Below are 14,735 nucleotides of genomic sequence, written 5' to 3' on the forward strand. Positions count from 1 at the left end.
GGTGATTAATAAATATACACACTGAAGTAGTAGACAAACCCAACAAGACATATCATACAAAACTCACAACCAAGCTAAACTTTTTTTTTTTTTTTTTTTTAATGAGTTAATTCACTCATTTATCCATTATGTCTGATGGTTTGGCCTCTGTAGGAGGGTGGAAAATTTGGACGGAAGGGGAGAGGACAGGGAAGGGAGAGGGAAGGGAAGGGGGATGAGATTGTAACACTACGAGGAAGGAAGGGAACAGATGGAAAGGAAGGAGAAAGGAAAAAAAAAATTTGCAACAAAAATGACAGGAAGAAAATGTTAATTAACAAAAGTGTTTCCTTTTGCTGTGTTCTATTTAGATTGTCGGCTTGTTGTCTTAGCTCGACTTAAGTTAGGTTCTATTTAATTTTCATACAGCGGTGAGGTAATGGTGGGCAAAATAAGCTTCGGCTTCAGCCCTAAACCTTTTCGGCCAAATCATATCTGTGTATACATGTGTAGGTGCGTTTAAGTGTATGTATGTATGTATGTATGTATGTTGTCGTGGAATTTTATTTTAAAAAGTATCCTAGGCCAGTCACGGTGCAAAAAACCCCACAAACATATATTCCAGAAAAAACGTAAAATCCTCAAGTATATCCACTCTTGGGTCTTGAAGTCTTCCATCGTAGTTCTCCTCAGAAAAATCAGGCAGAGTCAGAGTCAGAATGCAAAAGGAGGACTTTATTCCCAAAAAACCCTCCTGGCAGTCAGGTTGACCGAAAGAACTGACGCGTCGATCGCTCTCCGCTCCATCTATTTATACTATTTCTTGGGAGTTTGTTGCTTCTCAATTGATTCTTCGTCAAAACACAATTGCTCAAAACCATTCGTTGCTTCTTAGTTGAGTCTTCGTCAAGACACAATCACTCAAAACCATTCGTTGCTTCTCAGTTGACTCTTCCCCCCTCCCCACAAAGGTCAAGGTCCATGACCCCTTGGGAGGCCCTCTCAGCCTCCATCAAGTCTCCATCAAGTCTTCCCAAATGCCAGGTGTTGTGCAACAAATCATAGTGTCACATTTCTTATCCAATGAGCCTCATTTGCACCAGAGGGAGACAGAGAGACAATTGACCTAAAGTCTTGACTTTTGAAAAAACAAACTGTCCAGCTGCCAAGAGGCTGCCGTAAAAATGAAACATGGCAGGCTGGCGAACAGAAAAAGGATACATGTCTTTTCTACACCTGTGTCTACTAGCATACTATAACTAACAGAGACATGCATTACATGAACAATAGTAAATAACATAATATAATAAGCATGATGTAAAGAATATTATAAAATTATTCTACATTTCCCCCCTTTGAGACTAACAAGTCTCATACTACACCACTACAACTAATCAACAACTTATTCATATCAAACATAAGCATTTGTCTGTAAGCGTGTAACAGCAGTATTTGACTGCGGCACATCTTGCACCTTTTCAAAAAGGTTATGTGGTTTCAGCACACACGTATGAATATACTAAATCATCTACATAGAATGATTAATAACATGATACATATTCCCATAAATGATCAATACTAAGATTATATGACTAACTTAATACAGAGATTATACTACTAACGGTTAACCTTCCACTACCAATCAACCTCCTAACTGAACCCTCCCCAACAGAGGCATATGAGCAGCAATACACTACTCAGTGAAGCTTGGGGTATTATTGGATGCAGCGGGAACCCAATCCTGCTGCCAGCGGAATTGCCGAAAAGCAAATCATCTTTTGCGAGTGGCAAGTATTGACGTACACAGTTACGTGGTGTATCTTCCAACACCTGACCATCTTTCATCATCTCTCGTACATCATTCAAAGTCATGGTGGCAAGGTCCTCCCAAGTATAAACACAAACTTTCAAAAACCAGGATCCTACACGAGCATTGGTGTCGCTGTCACTGACGTCACTGCCGTCAGATGATATTGGGTCATAAGTTGGGGAGAGAGGTGTCTCCCTGGCTTCTCAGGGGTTCGGGGACCCGTGTGTGTGATCGGCGCCCTTTGCTCCTGCGCTGGAGCACATCCCTGCATCGTCATGAAGGGAGGGGAGGTGAGGAGAGGGTCTCCTGTGTACTGGTGACATAGGTTGGGAGGGGATGCTGGTAGTAGGTCTTCGGAGGCTGATAGCGGCATGGAGGTGAAGCCCAGTACACGCCGGTGGACTCTCGTGGACGAAGTCTGCTGGGTCCTGGTTGTAGATCCCCAATCGTCAGTTGCCATGGGGCAGGCTCCGGCTGGAAGACACTGTCCAACGTCCTCTCCCCTGTTTGGTCTCGAGTCATCGATGGTATGTTGTCCAACAGGAGTGCATTCCCGTCAATATTGCTCTTCACCATGATTTTCCCTATAAAGACAAATAACCCATTAAGCATTTTCTTCTTTGTTTTCCATACTACCCCTATCTGGAGTTCTCCAGAAGTAGCTAGCACTCCACCTACTGTGGGGTGAGGTAGCGTAGCAACCTTACGGTCGCAACAACCTATTGGTTGCGTTAAACTTTTTCATAATCTATATCTTAATGGTCCTTCTCCTGACTCTAAATCTCCAGAGCCTATTTGTTTCTAACTTAGTTGAATCCTAACTGAATCACTCCCTTGCCTACTTGGTAACAAACCTCTACTCCTAGTTTCTTTGCTGCTTTGTTTGGGGATCAGTCTTTATGATCTTATTTCTGTCTAGCTGCGCCTAATCTGCAGGGGAGGCGTCATCTTTTCCCTTCCTGTAGCTGCCTCTTCCCTGCATGGAGATATTACCTTCCCCTTCCAGCTCAGGTGGTGTCTGCTGATGCTTTGAGGGCGGTCTGTCAGCCCTGCAGCAGTAGTTTCAATAGAAACAAACAGTCTTACCCTCGATGTCCTGTGCAGTGCAACTTGTTCAGGACAACTTTGAATGGACCTCCTCGTCTCAGTTGGTTCCTTTCCCTCTGAAACCTTTTATGTATACCCCCTCTCCAGATCACACTCATTCTAGAGATAGTGTGATTTCAGCCTCTCCATCTTCTTTGGCCCCTTTTACCTGTTGAAAAATCACCTTACAAATACAGGACAATTGTTGAACATAACTTCTCAGCTGTTCAAGAGATAGACCTTCCTAAAGTCCCTTCAAAAAAGGCACATGCATGGGTCTCCCTATGCATATTTCATGCAGTGTTAGATGGGTTAGTGTGTTAGTTTAGTTAGTTTGACAACACTTATCAAAACATCCTTAGACATCTTAGTTTGTTCTCTCTGTTCGCTATGAACTTAATTCCCTTTAGATTTCAAAATTCCATTTGCTCATTCAGCTGTTCCCTGCAACTGTTGGTTATACACATCCAAATTTCTGCGGGATCCCAAGTATTTTTATAATATGTTTTATTACCTCCACCACAAAGTGGGATCCATTGTCTGAACTGCATGTGTCAGGAAACTAAACCTTGGGAAAACCTCTCTACACAAAACTTTGCTACAGATCCACTGTCTGGTGCATGGGTTGGTACTGCTTCCACCCATCCCGCTGTGGCCCATCCAGGGTGTTCATGGTCATACCCCTCAAGCCACACCGTTTTTCCTTGCAGGACTGCCTTGTCCTGTGCTGCTATAAGAAAAGATAGAATAGTTAAGGTTTACAATCAGCTGCAAACAGTATGAGGCACATACTTACCCCTGCTGCCTTTTGTCCTCTTCATCAGTTATTGATTCCCTTTAGCTATTAAGTTGTTTGGCTTTTGATAGGCAGGGCATTCAATCACTGTAACTGCCATTGAAAGTAACATTACTTGTAAGAGTTTGGCAATTTCATCTGCATGGGTGTCCTAAAAGCCTTTATTTCTGCCAATTGGGCAGAGCATGGTTTTCTCAATTTAGTACTTTACAATTCCATGAAGGTGCCATGTGGCTTTAGTTCAATTATGGCAAAACCCACATGGTTGTCCATGGCATCCTTAAAACAAGATCCATCCATAATTAAAGTCACATCAGCCATTATTGGTTGGTTGTGTAAATCATCACATTCCCTCATAAAGTTGTCTGTTTCTTGTCTACAGCCATATTGGATACCCTCATCAGGAGTTACCATTTTAGTGGCAGGATTCACCGCAGTGCACCGCTGGATTGTGAGCTCAGGAGCATCAAGAATAACTTCATTACCTAGAACTGGTGTCGACTGCAGGTCCTTTTTTTACGTTTAATTGGTCTGCAGCTTTTTTCAGTGCACGTAATGGAGCTTTTTTTTTTTTTTTTTTTTTTTTTTTTTTTCCAGCATAGTCAGTTATCCATGGATGGTTATATCCATTCATCCCCAGAAAGGAAAGCATTTGTCCTACCGTTTGTGGCTGCGGAGCTTGAGTTACAGCCTCTATCTGATGGAACTATGTTCCTCTTTCCTATGTCATCTACATACTGCATTACTATGCTTGCAACATCCATATGCTGTAAGTCTTAGGCTAGTATTCTATTTAATACTGATGGACTTTCTACATAACCTTGTGGAAGTCTAGTATACGTATATTGTTGTTTCTGATATGTAAAAGCTAAAAGATACTGTGACTCCTTATCTATCGGCATACTGAAAAATGCAGAACAAAGGTCTATTACCGTATACTATCTAGTATCTGGTGGAACATTTGATAACAACGTATGTGGATCAGGGACAACATATGTGGATCAGGGACGACAGTAGTCTCAGCATCGACAATGGCATTGACAGCTCTTAAATCATGAACCAACCTATCATCTGTAGAATTGGTTTTTTCTTGATTGGAAGATTAGTGTGTTACATCTACTTTCTGTTTTAACTAGCACTCCCATTTCTACTAATCCATTTATGGTTGGTTCAATGCCTTTGATTGCATGTTGCTTCAATGGGTACCAATTTCTGTTTGGCAGTGGATGGGTTTTCACTGATTTGACTCTGTCCCCATCAGTCTTATGTCTTGACCATACTTCCAGTGACACTTGTTGGAGAATTAGCTCTTCGTCTTCTTCGAGAGTTGACTGAAGTTCTCCATCTGTCAGATCCAGTAGATCAGGGTTGTTGGTTTTTTCCATCATCTGGTTGTTGGCACATCATAGTGCTTGATTCTTCCATTTCCTCGTCAGGGAAATCCACATACCCCATCTGGTATGCACATTATGTTGGCTTGCAGTTGGCATAAAATTGTTGGCTCCATCTATCTTGAAAGATCATGGGGTTTTATGCCATCGGTCTTCAGTCAGGTCTACAGCGTCAGGCATAGCTGTAGAGGCCTATGCAGCCACTGCAGATGAACTCATTGCAGCGTGGTTGGAATGTCATCTGTCTCCACTGTCTGCAGAGTCTCTTCTTCCCCAGCAGGCGTCTCTCCTCTGCCTGGCAGCTGCCTGTGTAGCCCCCCTTCTCATCCCACTTCTTGGAATTTGATAGGTGGGTGGAGCTATTAGGAGCTGTGGGCCTGGCGGGTGTCAGCTGTCTCCGCCTCCTCTCCAGCCAAATCCATTGCAGCATTCCTTGCTCTTGATTTACTGTCACAACTTGCTTGCTCTGTTCTCCAAGTTGCATTGCTGTCACTTTGTTTGTCAGTTCTTTACTCAGATCTTCTTCTCTTCTGTTGCTGAAATCTTCATCTTCATAATGCTTGATGTTTGATGCCATTTCGTCACAACATTTCTCATCAAAGACTCCTAGAGGCCATTTTGCCCCTTCGGGAGTTCTGTTGTTCTATTTTCTATACATTTTAGAATTTCTTTTTCAAATTTTGGGTGCTGTCATATTATTACCTGTGCCTCCTGTTGTCCTCTTGATCCATTTTAAATCCCTTGACTCTTTCCACACAGCTTCTGTGTCTGTGGGGGTAGTTTATATTAGTACAATAAATTATTTATTTATTTATTTATTTATATATATTTTTTAGAACTGCTGTTCTCAATACTAGTTCTCTAATATAATCATTAGGGATGCTGCGGTTCTCTGTTTTGAACCAAACTCTTCTGTACGACATACATAGATCAATTCACCTATAAACCACAGTCTGTCGTTGCTTAATTAATTAATTTCTTACAGCTGGCCACCTACTTGCAGAACAGATCTCTATGTCTGTCTGCCTGCATAAATAAGCACTCTGCTAAGGAAATCCCCACCCTGCGAGTAGCTGTCCAATCACTGTCTCTTCCACACCCCCCTCCTGCCTATGTGTGAAATCTGAGCCAGAGGAGCAAGAGGAGCTCTCACCTACAGATCGCAAATCACCCGTTTCAGAAAGCCATGGCGAGTGGAGGAGTGGAGGAGAACGAGAAGGAAAAGTTTGTCGAGGCATTTTTAAAGTTTAAATTTGTGTATTTTCTTTTCATGTAGTTACATTCAAAACTTCAAAAAAAAAAAAGAAAAAAGAAAATATCTTTCGTTTAAAGTCTTTTCTCTCTCTCTTTTCTTTTTTTTTTTTTTTTTCAGGATGCAACAATACATACTGAAATAAAACCGTAAGCCTAAACTGAGATACGAACCAATCTGTGGAAACCTGTTACCCTTTCATGGAATGACTGATATCCAACCATGGATTTTACTGCCAATCCGTGCCGTAATAGATTACTTAGCAGCAAAGAAGCTTGCCTTGATGGTGCTTCACTTCAGCTGCGAAGATAACGCGTCCAACCCCCCTGCATTCCAGCAGCTCCTGATCCCCGTGTCCAGAGCACGTCGGGGAATTCCCCCTGTACTTGTTAGAATAACACATCTGGTCAAATGCCACAGTTTTCTGAATGATTTCCTGCCGATTTTGCCACAATTCAACTTTAGTTTTCGTTTTTATATCTACATTCTATCCAATAATAAGTTATTTCATGCATCTCAATATCTCTTCTATGTTCTCAGGAGAGTAATAAATACTCCTTATCACTGCTGCCTCTTCTCACTAGCAGTCACTCCCCCATGGTTGACTCTATTCTCTTTTACGCAGCCCTGTACTATAGGGTTCTAAATTCGATCCATTATTTTCTGCCATCATCCCAAATACAATTTCCTATCTATAATTATCCATACCCGTCTCATAATAAAAACTTTAACGTCACAAAAGCTGCAGCATTTAAATAAAATATTCTTTAATCGTCTCATTTGAAGGCAAACCTGCTGTAAATTTTCCACCTTCTCAATTTAGTCAGTCTTCCTTTTCTGTCTATTTACACTATTTATATAATTTTGCTAAAATACCCTATGATTACATGCGCATTTTATTTACATATGTACTTTTTTTGGCCAAAGTTTCTACTCCTTTTACCATCTGCTTTCCTTCAAACTCTCACAGACAGTCTCATACGCACAGTCACCCCTTCTCCTTTCCTCACATCTTTCTAACACTCACTTGCTCTTTTTACACACACTCTCAGACATAGACACAATTACCTCCTCCGCGTCAGAAGGCTTTTTGTTTTACAACCACCCTTTCAGCCCCAAAATTCGCTTTGACGGTCCAGCTCACAGCCGAGCCGACAAATTGACCTTTGGCGGTAACCGCAGTTGGGACGGATCCATCCGTGCTCGACCCTCTCCTGGAGTCTCTTGTGTACACTTTCTCTCCTCTCCTGGGAGAAGGCTTACTAGTTTACAACCTACGCTTCAGACCCAGAGTTCACTTTGACAGCCCAGTCTCTCCGCTGGGTCAACAAATTAACCTCTCATAGGTTGGACCGGCCGTCCGTAAAGGACCCACTCCTGGGTCTCCTGTTTTATACCCTCTCCCTCCTAGAAGGCTTTATTTATGGCAGAGATTACCCATTCAGCCCTAAGGTTAAATTACACAGAAACAACACACTCGCATCCAGAAAGTATAGAGCGCTATTTGCTTAGAAAAACTTCAGCAACCATTTAGACATAAAAATTATGAGTAGTCGTTACCTTAATTATTTCCAAATAAACCCTCACTTAACTGCAAAATTCTCTTTTAATACAGATCACTAGGAATTTAAAAAACTTAAATTTCAGACTTATCAAAACTTTTCTTTAATTTAATTGAGCAAATAATGTGTGTTAAACATAGCGTTTTGTATTTAATATTCAAACAAGCAAATTGGCATGCATTTTACTCCATGTAAAATTTAGAACATTATCTTAAGTATTGATTTACAGTTGTTCCTGTCTAACAAACCCTTAGCGGTATCCGCATCTCCACACTGGCGCCTACTCCCGTCTTAGGAGAATTATCCTCAAGCGGCTCCCACTCTTATACTTAGCCGACCCTTCTCTAGCCGCGGTGTCACTTCCCACTCAGAAGTTAAGACACAGAGCAGCCTGAAGACAGTCCGCGCATGCAAGCGGCCCCTTTTTACCCTTAGCAAGCAGACTCTTTCTGCACCATGGTCGTTACTCTTATGCGGTTTGGTCGTTTTTTGCATTCTGACTCCGAACTCCCCCTCTGAATTTCTTTTAAATCAAATTTTCTTTTTTATCTTTAAAAATCACTTTTTAACTTTAACTAGGTTCTTTTGGATTAATTTAATCCGGTTTTAGATTTCACCTGGGCAGAGACCAGACATAAGCACACAAAAAATTTAGACGCAGAATAAATGAATCTGCTTACCTCCAATTGTTGTGGCCACAGTGTGCTGAATCAGTCCTCCTCCACAGATAAAAATCCCTCTCCGGTTACTCCTCCTGGCTGGCTCGCCAATAATATGTCGTGGAATTTTATTTTAAAAAGTATCCTAGGCCAGTCACGGTGCAAAAAACCCCACAAACATATATTCCAGAAAAAATGTAAAATCCTCAAGTATATCCACTCTTGGGTCTTGAAGTCTTCCATCGTAGTTCTCCTCAGAAAAATCAGGCAGAGTCAGAGTCAGAATGCAAAAGGAGGACTTTATTCCCAAAAAAACCCTCCTGGCAGTCAGGTTGACCGAAAGAACTGACGCGTCGATCGCTCTCCGCTCCATCTATTTATACTATTTCTTGGGAGTTTGTTGCTTCTCAATTGATTCTTCGTCAAAACACAATTGCTCAAAACCATTCGTTGCTTCTTAGTTGAGTCTTCGTCAAGACACAATCACTCAAAACCATTCGTTGCTTCTCAGTTGACTCTTCCCCCCTCCCCACAAAGGTCAAGGTCCATGACCCCTTGGGAGGCCCTCTCAGCCTCCATCAAGTCTCCATCAAGTCTTCCCAAATGCCAGGTGTTGTGCAACAAATCATAGTGTCACATTTCTTATCCAATGAGCCTCATTTGCACCAGAGGGAGACAGAGAGACAATTGACCTAAAGTCTTGACTTTTGAAAAAACAAACTGTCCAGCTGCCAAGAGGCTGCCGTAAAAATGAAACATGGCAGGCTGGCGAACAGAAAAAGGATACATGTCTTTTCTACACCTGTGTCTACTAGCATACTATAACTAACAGAGACATGCATTACATGAACAATAGTAAATAACATAATATAATAAGCATGATGTAAAGAATATTATAAAATTATTCTACAATGTGCACATAAATATGTCTGTGTATGTCTATGTATGTGAGTGTATATGTATATGTATGCATACATAACTTATGACATGTATGCTTTATGGCCGAAAAAAAAAAAAAAAAAAATTAAATCATTAATGGAGGAATGGCTTTTATATGTTGTAAAGAAATACATTTATGGCCTATTTAAGGTGTTACGAAGAAAATGGCTGATTTTGCTTTACACGGACTTTAATGTCTGCTGCATACACAATCTTTACTGGTTCAAGATGTGCAATCACTTTACGACTCTCCAGATAAATAGGGTGGTCTGTAGTGTTGGTCACGGGGATCGGCATATAAGGTATTTTCAGCTCTGGAATTTGCACCAACATATCACTGAAGATCACACCCTCGGGTGATGGATCAGCCACATTTGGTGAAAAGAGCATGTCCTGGCTCCAACCACGGGGACTTAGGTGTGACCAGACATAGACCGTGCTGACTTGGTTTGTTGGCAGATGCACTCTCTTTACTCCAGTTCGCACCACACCTATTTCTGAGTCTTCACTGCTGGTCTGGACGAGCCTGACAACATTGTGAGCAGTTCGTACAGTTATTTCAAATGCTTTACTCACATAGTGGGCTAGCTGTTTTCTTCCACCTTTGGTTTTTCCTTCTTCTTGGTTGACAATGTTTTCAAAGACATCGTAGCCGATGATGGGGTCTCCGGCCATGGCTGGATCACTCGAAACTAGAATTGGCACTTGAAGCTCAATGGTTGGGGATGATTCACTGTTTACTCGAAACTTTACTTCGATCCAGCCAATGTAGAGGATGGGCGTGTCGTTAGCGGCATAAACTGTGAGTGTCTCATTGTCTAACAGTTCTGAAACAGGTCTGACGACTGTGTGGGGAAGGTGTTGTTGTCGCCAGTTTTCATTTACTACACTGGACTGTGCCCCTGAATCCCACAGTACTTTGACTACCTGATTGTCCATAAAACAGTTCACAGTACATCGGTCTCCTACCAGGCTTGCTAACCGTGACTTGCGTTGCGGCGGTAGATAGCGAACTTCTGTTGCAGCTGAAAGGGTGCTGGTTGCTGTTTCTTTGGGGGATGGTTTTGGGCTCGAGTGCTTACTTTGGGACCCTTGGCCCTCGACTACTGTTGGTCCCATCTCAGTAGTCCCTCCCCGTTTCCCGACTGCATTCTTTGTGCTCGACATCCTCGAGAATAGTGACCTTCTCACCCACATTTGAAACAGTGCGTGCAGCTTTCTCCTTTCCCCTCTTCTCTGCACTTTCTACAGCCCTTTTCTCTCTGTCTTGGTGTCACAGTGCGCGGATTGGTTTCCATAGCAGCCATAAACATTTCTTTCATTTCAGTTCGTCGATAATCTGCTGTGCGTCTGGTTAGTCTCCTTGCCTTCAACTGTCTTCACAGCCACTGCAGTGGGAGATTCTTTGGGCTTGGAGTGACTGATCAGGTGTAGGGGCCACCTGACATTCTGCTTGGAGCTCTTGCACCCTGGGAATCTTGGCTGCGGTGGATCTTTTCCGTTTCTCACATCTTTCATTTTCTAGCTTCGAAGCCTCGTTGACTTTCTCCATCAGTTCTTCATCTGTTACACTCATGTTGCTGAGGAGGGGCTGTAACTGATACTTGATGGAGTCACTTAGCAGCCCAGTCTCAATGGAGCGGAGAAACTTGCGCTGGATTGTGGCTCTGCTGTACAGTTCATCACTCTCCTCATTTGCGGATTTCCATAACAGTTTCTCTTTGAGTTCGATGGCACGGAATACAAAGCTCAGAGCTGTTGCTTTGGGTTCTTGGGCGATATTGAGGAGCTGATGGTAAAGCTCTGTGGGGCTGTCTACCTTGTAGTGTCCCTTTAATATGGTGAGCAGCTTAGGGAGTGTCAGCCCACGTTTTTTTCTCCAACATGTCCCTTAGAGGCATTCCTGGACTCATGGCCCTGATTACTACCTCAACTGTTACGGTCTCTGAGTGTCCCTTTTCACTCCCATTCTCAATTTGGCGGACGAGGCTGAGGTACGATAGCTTTTTCTTCTGCCCATGCTCTCCAATCTACCCACAGATCTTAAACTCCCTCCTCAAAGTTACCTCTTGCAGCATCTTCGCTGGCTCTGGTTGAGTCTTGGGTGGATAGTCTGTAGTCTGGAAGGGGATCTTCACTCGTGTCACACGTGAAGGGGGGTCTTCAGGGTCCTTCTTTGGCATCGACTCTTTTGATGGGGATCTCTCTTCTGATAGACATTCTTGTTTGGTCAGGTTGTGAATATATGTGGCTGTATCTTCATGAAACTGTTCAACTTGATCTTCTTCTTCATTTTGCTCAATCTGATCAAACATACCTTCTGCCATCTTGATGAGTGTTCGCTTGGTTCTGCTGTGAGGCTCTCCGCTGTCCAGGCCGGAATATTTCAATCGCCTGCAGACGTCCATGAGAAGCTCTCTCTCCAACTGCCATAAAGCTGCACTCACCCGATCACGCAGAGGCTGCAAGGCTTCCACTGTTGCCTTGATAGGAGGTTCGTCTCTGGTTGGTGATGGTGATGACTCACTAGCGCCACCTTCTGGCTGGCTCGCCAAAATATGTTACACAATTGGAAATAAGGGGCCAACTTATCCTCCGTGAAACATATTTACGAGGGGGAACCCAAAAGTTCCCGGAATTTGGTCATAAAATACTAATAACTAGAAATTGGCACTCAGAGAGCGCAGACCTCCGCCACAGCTCAAATCAGTCACCAACAACCATAAGAACACCATATATAATCAAACATTGTGATCGGGGGTGTGATCGGAGTGGAGCGCTGCAGCGTGCGGTGCCTCTGTCTGTCGCCCTGTCGCCCTCTCTCCCTGTGTGTGTGTGTGTGTGTTTATCTGAAAAGGAAAACCAAAGAGCAACATAATTTGTTATTTTACTTCATTTTAATTTGAAAATTGACCGGATTCTCTCGTATTTTCCGTTCCTGACTTCCTGTGTGGTGCGATCTGCTCTGTCCAGCTTTACAACTGGCGGTGCACGGTGTGCGCAGCTCGCGGAGAAAACAGAGAGGAGCAGAGCGGCCGCGGTCCACGGCGCGAGCCGCTACGCACGCGCTGCTGTCCCGCGTCTCCTGTATGAACCATCAGATAGGTTAACAGGGGCGCCGATGTGGCAGTCGGTGCGCGCGCGCTTCCCACTTCCGCGTCGGAGGCGGCACGTCCTGTGTGAACCAGGCGTTTGTCGCCCCCTGTCGGCGGGCCTGCCCGACCATGTGAAAGACTCCCTATCTCTCAATGATAAAGAATCCTTTTAAAAATTCCTGGATCCAGACAGTGATCCAAGTCGCGACGTCGGTGAAAAAACTCTATTGTATTTTGTGCATTATGCGATTAATCGCAATTAATCGCAGAAAAATTATGTCATTAATCATGATTAAGAAATTTAATCGTTGCCCTGCACTAAAAGAAATAGTAATAAATAGAAAATAAATAGATAAACATAGTTAAAAACAGTCAGTCCCAGGTTCTCCACACAGGAGAGCTGTGTGAAACTGATGCTGTACCTCATGATTCAAGCAGAGTTGAGAACAGTGGCAGTCCTCGCTTGTTGTGCGCCCTGGAGCCCAGTTCAACCTTTGTCGCGCACAGTCTACAATTTACAAGACGCTGCAACAGTGAAGACAAATACCACATCCAATAAATTTGATAGGAGACAAATGGAGGTTGTAGTGTGATTATGGTGACACTGTAGTGAATCCCAGTGGTGGTATTACGTTTTTGTTTTTTTTTTGTGTGTGCTATTTGTCTTCACTGTTGCTGCGTCTTGTAAATTGTAGACGGTCCTTTAACCCCGCAGCTTTACCAGGTGATGATTGAAATCAATATTGTTTCTGCTGCTTGATAGACACTTTTAATAAGAATGAGCTTGTAGCATGTAGTCCACCTCACAACGATGGGATGAAGGCGCCCTTTGTATGTTACTGATGTTTTGTTAAAGAGTTATTGAGACCGCAAGTCCGTATCTGTCAATATGCTGCCAACTTTACTGGAATGTTCAGTATATGAATGATATAACTAATTTGTGGCCACGATTTAATTTTTTTTTACCATGTCATGTCCGGGGCTCCGTAGGTAATAGACCTACTGGTAAAAAACTTGGTAAAACTAAAAATTTCTTCTGTCAAGCATAGTAAGAGGCTCGTTGTCAGCAGACTATATTTCAGATTGTTTTTGCTGAAATGTCACCAGAATCACCCAGTGGCTAAAAGCAATTGGTGTTGTAGCTGTAAGATATCATACATAAAGAACTAGCGAATGGCTTTGATCAATCCCCTTTCAAAATGTTGCTGGTTCACTGTGTTAAAACAATACTTTCACACAGAAATAAACTGATGGTGCAATAAAATGTAAAACCATTCATTGCAATAATAACACCGAGGAAAAAGACACTACACACCATTTATCAGGAGCCTTTTAAAGTTTTAGAATAGTTGACAGTCATGTGGAGATGAGACTTTAATTTTATTAATGCACTCTTCAACTGAGGTGGAATCTTTTTTTTTTTTTATTACATGTAGGTGTGTTGAACTGTTAGCATCCAAATGATGTAAAGATATTGTGCCTGACAAATAGTTTGGAATGAATGCATGCAAAACTTTTCTTCTGTGGATTTAAAATTGTAGACAGTATTTCAGTATGAAATCCTTGAAGTTTGAGTGCTGCATGTGTCTTCTTGCATTCCTACATTAATGCAGGGTCGATGCTGAAGTTTGTCTAAAGAGGAACACAAGACCAGGAAGCAGATGTAGATGAGCAATCATCAGCGAGAGGTGTGTCCAGATCGATCCAGATCTCTGGATTGCTCTAACTCTCTCTGTTACAGTTGCCTCTGCTGAGCGAAGCTATTCAAATGTCAAGCTCATTAAAATATATTTGCGTTCGTCAATGGGCCAGGAATGTTTAAGTGGTTTGGCTGTCATCAGCATCAACATGGATGAGGCTCAGCAGCCGTCCTACGATGACCTGATAGCAGATTTTTCTTCCAGGAAATGCAGACGTGTGCCATTGTAGGGCCTGCAATCAAAGGGGAGGGGCACCAATTAAAAAAAAAAAAAAATCAACAATTGTATCTATTTTTTATATGAAAACATACATGTTTCCAATACATTTATTTCCTTATCACTTTAATTAGAATTTAGACTTCAGTTTCACATAGTTTTCCAGGAATACTGTACACTGATCCATACAGGGCTAAGATAAAGGTTTATATTGCGACAGAGGGTTTCCTGAACTCCCTGTGCTGTTTTC

The sequence above is a fragment of the Salarias fasciatus genome, chromosome 1, assembly GCF_902148845.1.
Source record: "Salarias fasciatus chromosome 1, fSalaFa1.1, whole genome shotgun sequence".
Classification (NCBI taxonomy): domain Eukaryota; kingdom Metazoa; phylum Chordata; class Actinopteri; order Blenniiformes; family Blenniidae; genus Salarias; species Salarias fasciatus.